Below are 6,873 nucleotides of genomic sequence, written 5' to 3'. Positions count from 1 at the left end.
GCACCAAAAGACCCCATTTTTGTCTTCTGCTTGTCTGTAAATGTAATCAAATATATATAATACATAACCAAATTGAAATATCACATGGAGACTTTCACAAGTACTTGTAAAATAAAGGCATATATGATGCTCTTATTTTCTGTCAGCAAACTGTGGTATGAATAATAAAAATCCAGAGGGAGATATTGGGGTTCAAGCTGAAGATAAGAAAAGCCAAACAGCCAAGCCACTAGAAAAATCCTTTACATCTACTGAGACTGGGCGACTGCAGATAGAGTCTGAGCCTCTATCTCCTCCCATTTTTTATTCCCCTCTAGTGCTGAGATTAAAGGTGTGTGACTCCCTAGCACTGAGATTAAAGGTATGAGCCACCACCATCTGGCTTCATAAAAGTTTTAGTCATATCTGGAAATGGTAATTTTGTCTATTCATTGCTATTTTTCTTGAGAAGACAGAAATGGATGCCATCTGGACATAGCAATACGTTATCAGATGTTTTAATAATTTTTTTGGTCATCTGTTCTGGCAAGACCTAGTTTTCTTTCAGTGTTTGTTTTTCCTGCCCTGAGAACTGTTGAGCTTTCCTGGCACCAGTCCTCTGCCTTTCTCTATGACCACAGAAGCAGTAACAGCTTTGGCTGTTTGGACACAGTCCCATTTGCTGAATATCCCAAACACATGCCATGTTTGGAAAAATTTTCCTTGGAACACATCTCGGGAGAAAACATAATAAACATTGAGGCTGGGTATGTAAAAGGTAAGGATATAGTTTTCTTATTAAGCCCAGATAACATCACTCTGTTATAGTGGTAAGACCTGAATGGTTGTCTAGAGTCTGCTTCAACCATCTGTCAGCTACAGAATTTAAAGTCACAGATTGAAAAGTGTGCTGAGAACCTGTTTATTCTGATTCATTGTTAAGTGTAGTAAGAGTGAAATTTTTTTCTTTTTTTAAATTAGAATTCTTTCTTCAGTTTTGGTCTTGATTTCCACTTAGAGTGTTTATTGTACTTTGATTTTTGTTTTGTCACATTGGTGTCTTATTCCACATAGCATATTTTCTACTCTTTGTGTTACCAGAAACTTTGGACAGCCCCACGTGTAATGTTATTTTTTTACTGGTTAAACAACAGATACTACATAAAGTTCTTATTCTTATCAATAAAATAACTTTAAAGTGAACTCGGAAAAATGGTGTAGAACCGTTTATTAGGCTTTAAAAGAAAGCCATCAGGTACAACAATCTTCAAATTTACACAGCTTCAAAGAGGAGTCAGATGAGAACAAGAGAGATACTATGCATTTTGAGTTAGGCAAGAAGTCAACAAGCGACCAGAAAACAGTCTCATAGCAGCACAGCAAAAACAGGAACGGGTTTAGAAGGCACTGAGGAAGCCCAAAACATCATAGGAAGCATGTCAAAGCTTAGGTTTGTGTTCAGTACCTGAAAGGAAGAAAATTAAGGTTAATAGAGTAGAAGAATGACTTCTAGAACAGCCAGAGCTAAAAAGAGAAACCCTGTCTTAAAACCCCAATCCCAAAATAAAAATTAAATAATTTAAAATGCAGTAGTTATTAGTTTAATTGTTCATAATTAATGAGGTGTTTATGGCTACACATAATATACATATATGTACATATGAACATGTATTTATATAACAATATTTCTACATGCAAATATACATGTCATATACATAATATAAATAACTTTATATCCATTAAATATATATTCATAATTATATCTGTTTTGACTTTCCCCCTTCTTTGGACACTCTGTATTATATACAACATGGCAAAAACCCCTCTTTAGTGCTTACTCTAAATTTTTGACATTTGTCAATTTGTTAAAGGAGTGAACATTAAAATAAATAATTTTCACACTTCTTTTGCTAGCCAGTACCAACTCTTTTGGTGTTAGAAGATTAAATGACAATCTGTTCCCTCAGTAAGATTTTTTTTAGCTGACTTCTGAAGAACTTATGCCTTTTTACATTATTTGGGAGTTTAAATATAACATATATAATCTTGTCCTAATTTTCACTGGAAAAATAGATTTATCTTTTTGTCTAACCCTAATTAGCTTTAAGATAGGACTTATTTTTAATGTAAACAAGTTATTATTTCTGCTATGATAATAACTTAATTAGATATTTGCTTAGTATTCAAATTATTTCATGTCTACAGTTTTTTTGCTCTTAAACGAAGTTGGAAGAACCTCAAAATAACTTGCCAACCCAATTTCTATCTTGAGTTGCTAGCAGCTTGCTAAGGAAAAAAACTGGCTAAGAGTTCATTTAAAAATAGAAAGCAATTCTAAATCAAATATCTAAGTATAAAGACATACTATCTTAGGAAGAAGAAAGTTAAAAAAAAAGATTCAAAGTTAATATAAAATAAAACAATTTTATAGCTATGAGAACTTTGGTCAGTAAGGTTCTATCTACTCCCAGTAAGTGGGATGTTTTGTCTGTTGTTTGGAGATAAAGAAGTAAAGAAATGTCAGAGAAAGAGGATAATTAGAGAAACGTTAAATCTCATACTTGCAACAATTAGTTCTTACAACTTTGAGAGTCAAATTTTGATAAAGCATTGTGTGTCGTGGAGTAGAGCTGCCATGAGGAAGTAGAAGATGACTCTCATGAAATAAAACAGACTCTGAAGCTATAGAGTTATCTAATTTAAAGATTATTTTTAAAATTTATTTTATTTTACATGTACATAATTCTTGTCTGAATGTATGCATGCAGAACGTTTGTGCCTGCTGCCCACAAACACCAGTAGAGAACATTGGAATCTGTAGACCTGGAGTTACAGAGAAGCCATGTGGGTGGGACGAATTGACCCCTGTCATCTAAAAGATTACCCTGTCATTTTCTCCCTCAAATGCTGAAGATGTTTTTGTCTAGATACCAGAAAATTAAGGTTATGCTATAAAAGAGCAAAAAATGTTCTTTGTAAATATATCTCTCTCACAATTTCAAAATACAGCCATGATTACACAGACTTGGAAGTCTGGATAAAACAGAAGATTAATCAAAATAATGTTTATCAATAACTTATTTAATAGCAAGCATTTAAAGTTTACTAACCCTATTATTGTCAAGGGAATATTTTTTCAATATTGTGCCTATATCAAAGTTTATAGAGGAAAGTGACAACAGAATTTAAATCTGTGAAACTGAATGATGCAATATTAGTTTTGATACTAAGACAAACATATAGATATATAAACATAACTAGCTGAAAGGAGGTAAGTTTTATAATTACCAAGACTGTTACATTGTGATTGATGATAATGAAGTTCTAATCAATTTTTACACATTTATAAAAGGATTCTATTGGATAGTACATTTGTAAATTATTATGCAGATTATAGAACTTTTGTTTTATTTACATTTAATTAATTTGATTTATTTCTTGTACATATAAAGTGACAATGTTAAAAGAATTTATACAAGCATCTCAAAATTTTACATTTGACCTAGGGAAAGAAAGTTCTTAAATCTTGGTAGCTTGAATATTGCCTTTATATGTATGCATTGTATTATTTTATTTTGTGTTTAACACATAAGCTTCTAGAATGAATAAAAATATAATTATTTTCAGATGATGACCATTAAATGAAAATTACACTTTAGACTCCCAAAAAACATAAACAATTGTTGGAGGAAGGCCACTTGGTATTTCCGGCCACTCAGCAGCTCAGACCCAAAATAAGCACACAGAAACTGTATTAATTAATTCACTGTTTGGCCCATTACCTCTAGCTTCTTATTGGCTAGCTCTTACATAATAATTTAACCCATTTCTAGTAATCTGTGTATCACCATGTGGCAGTGGCTTACTCAGTAGAGTTCCAGCATCTGTCTCCAGAGGGGATACATGGCTTCCCTCTCTGACTCCACCCTTCTTTCTCCCAGTATTCAGTTTTGTTTTTCATTCCTAGCACTATTCTACCATATCAGGTCAAACAAGTTTCCTTATTAATGAATGGTATTCACAGCACACAGAGGCAAATCTCACATCACCTCCCCTTTCCTGTTTAAGTGAAAAACTATATATTAACTTTAACATAGCTAAGAAAAACTATAAATATATATTCTTCAAGTCTGCCAAAGATTACAAAAGTATATAATATTACCTAAGTAAATAGGAAGTGCATATTAAGCAACTTCCAAAGCTCTAGAAATGACAGAGACATCTTGCTGCCTGGACAGTCACCCAAAGATCTTCTGTAATGTTGGAGCATCCATCTTCAACCTAAAGGTCATAATGTATAGCAGACTATTCCACAAAGCAGGAAAAGGCAATGACAGTTCTGCCTATATTGGCTGTTTGTCAATCACTTCATTCTGTGTTCTGCAGGATGTCTAGCAGACTTTAATGAAGCAGGAACCCCAAAGGACTGTCTCACCTTTAGGCAAGTTCAATGGTCATTTCTCTGTGGGTCCTGCATGTCCAGTTCATCAGGCAGCCCAGGTAAGAGAAGTTTCTTGCCCAAATAGCTAACAAACTCCATGAGGAGCCTCTTCAATGCCCATCTTCCTCTTTAAATAATTGGCGCTGCCAGTAACCAATGTGTCTCACTGTCATGAAAAGCCCTAATTTTTAAAAACATTTTAAATGCCATATTCTTTTAAAGGTTTGAAGAATGTCTATCCATCTGAAATACATCTCTGCACATATAGAAAATCTGAATTACATGACTACAAGCTTGACTATTATAGATGACTCTCTACTAACCCATATTTCTTAAGTATACATTACATTTTAAATGAGCTGAACAAACACAATACCTTAATCAAGAGCAGTAATACATATAACAAAACTGACCTTAGAGTTGTATCAATAGAACAAGATCCATAACAATGCAAATCTCGATATCATATTCCCTTTTGAATGTAAAGAAACATTTATAAAAATATTTGGGAATATTTGCATAGTTTTTCTCCAAACTGCTTCCTGTTGTTTATTGGGCAAAGAAATTTTTCGAGGAATGTTCAAGGTGACTTTTTCGGGGCCCTTGGTGCATCAAACCACATTAGCCTGGAATGAATCCTGAGGTGCTCATCCTCTGTGAAAACAAAAGAAGACTCTCTTTTCCAAAGCAATATATCCATAGACTCAAACATTGACATCAAGAAACCTTTAAAACATATATGTTGGTTTAGCTTAGCAGTCCCCAGAATCAAATGTCTATCTGCAGTCAAAAAATTCAAAGAAAACACAATAGTATATACAATCCAGATTCTCTGTGTACATTTCAGCTTAAAGTGGCTTATTATTTTTTACTCATTTTAATCTATTACTATCTGTACTCTGTACTCTGTCTCTTTAAAAAAATTACCATTCAATAAAAAAACATTTACTTTTTTTATAACTGTCTATATTCTTTTTATTCTCTCTCCCAAGCCTATGTACCTTTATCTAACACTGTGGCCCATTTATAAGTCTTTTTTATCTGAATCTGTCTTTATTGTGCATCTGTAATTATTTTCTGACCAGAGGGGCTTCTTAAAATGCTAAGCCCTTCTATGAATTTAAGCAGTGCCATTGCTAGGGGAAATATGGTACTTCCAGCTTACCCTGAACAGCCTAACATGGTTGAGGTATGTTTATAGCTTCTGAGAACCATTTTTATGCACACAGCTGGTCTAGGTTACCATTAACCAAATTCAAAAATCTCACTTAAAAGCTTGACCTTCTGAAAGAGCCAGAGGTCTCTCTGGCAGCATGAAGCAGAAAGTATGCTTTTCTAAGCAGCATGGATTTTTTTTCTGCTATTGCTGAGTCAGGAAAACCTTTCTTTTTTTTATTAATTTGTATTGCACTCTACATTTTTCTATGCTCCCCTCCCTGCCTCTCCGTTCCCCTTCAGCCCTCTCCCAAACTCCCCATGCTCCCATTTTACTCAGGATATCTTGTCTTTTTCTACTATGCATGTAGATTAGATATATTTATATATTTCTTAGAGTTCTTATTGTTGCCCAAGTTCTCTGGGATTGTGATATGTGGGCTGGTTTTCTTTGTTTTATGCTTAAAAACCAATTATGAATGAGTACACATAATAATTGTCTTTCTGGGTCTGGGTTACTTCACTCAGAATGATGTTTACTAGCTCCATCCATCTTCCTGCAAAATTCAAGATGTCATTATTTTTTCTGCTGTGTAGTACTCCATTATGTAAATGTACCATGTTTTCCTTAGCCATTCTGAAGTTGAGGGGCATTCAGGTTGTTTCCAGGATAAACTTTTCTTAAATGAGCCATAGCATGCTGCCAGCAAGCAAAGTTCATTCAGGACAATAAATGTGGCTAAACTTTTGTTTTTCAGTGTCTATAATTTCTTTCTAAGCCCTTTCAGATTTTATGTACATTTAGTAGACCACATTGACACATCAGTTGTATTAATACAGTGTCTTTATTAACCAATGTTATTCACAACACACAGAGAGGAATACTACGCCAAAGAATCTTTTATCCACGGTGCAATATAAAACATTCATTTCTTTCAATTTCTAAGGTTATTGTACCTACTTAATCTCTATTTTCTTTTCCTATTATCATTTCCATCTTTCTTAATACATTTCTATGACAATAACATAAATTATTTTCTCTCACTATTTAAAATAAAGCAAAACTGATCAAATACTATAAAACAAAGATTTCTGTTGTCACTACTACCCATTCAATATTTATTCCTCCCACTGTCCTTGCAGAAAAATTATTAGAAAGAGATGTCTATCTTAGATAACTATTACCCTTCTATTCTAGTCTCTCTTCTGGGCTGTCAAAATAACTCAATTATCATGAGGAGGAAAAACATTCTAATAAAGGCCAATGATTTTCTGAAATATAATATAAGATTTGCAGT

At 33.4% G+C, this 6,873-nt stretch overlaps 1 long non-coding RNA gene across 1 annotated transcript in view; it reads right to left on the bottom strand.

Annotated features, from left to right (window-relative positions):
• Positions 1–1,192: 1,192 nt before the first annotated feature.
• Positions 1,193–6,873, bottom strand: part of LOC125392884 (uncharacterized) — a 30,189-nt gene continuing 24,508 nt past the window's right edge. Inside the window, exons 3-4 of the long non-coding RNA XR_007229631.3 lie at positions 4,834–5,074; positions 1,193–1,444 (exon numbers count right to left, since the gene is read on the bottom strand). This is a non-coding gene — a long non-coding RNA (uncharacterized LOC125392884). The remainder of the gene's footprint in view (positions 1,445–4,833; positions 5,075–6,873) is intronic.

This window comes from Myodes glareolus, chromosome 2 (genome assembly GCF_982192425.1).
Source record: "Myodes glareolus chromosome 2, mMyoGla1.1, whole genome shotgun sequence".
NCBI classification, from domain to species: domain Eukaryota; kingdom Metazoa; phylum Chordata; class Mammalia; order Rodentia; family Cricetidae; genus Myodes; species Myodes glareolus.
The sequence above is the reverse complement of the archived record's forward strand: the minus strand, read 5'-3'. Positions and strand labels throughout refer to the sequence as shown.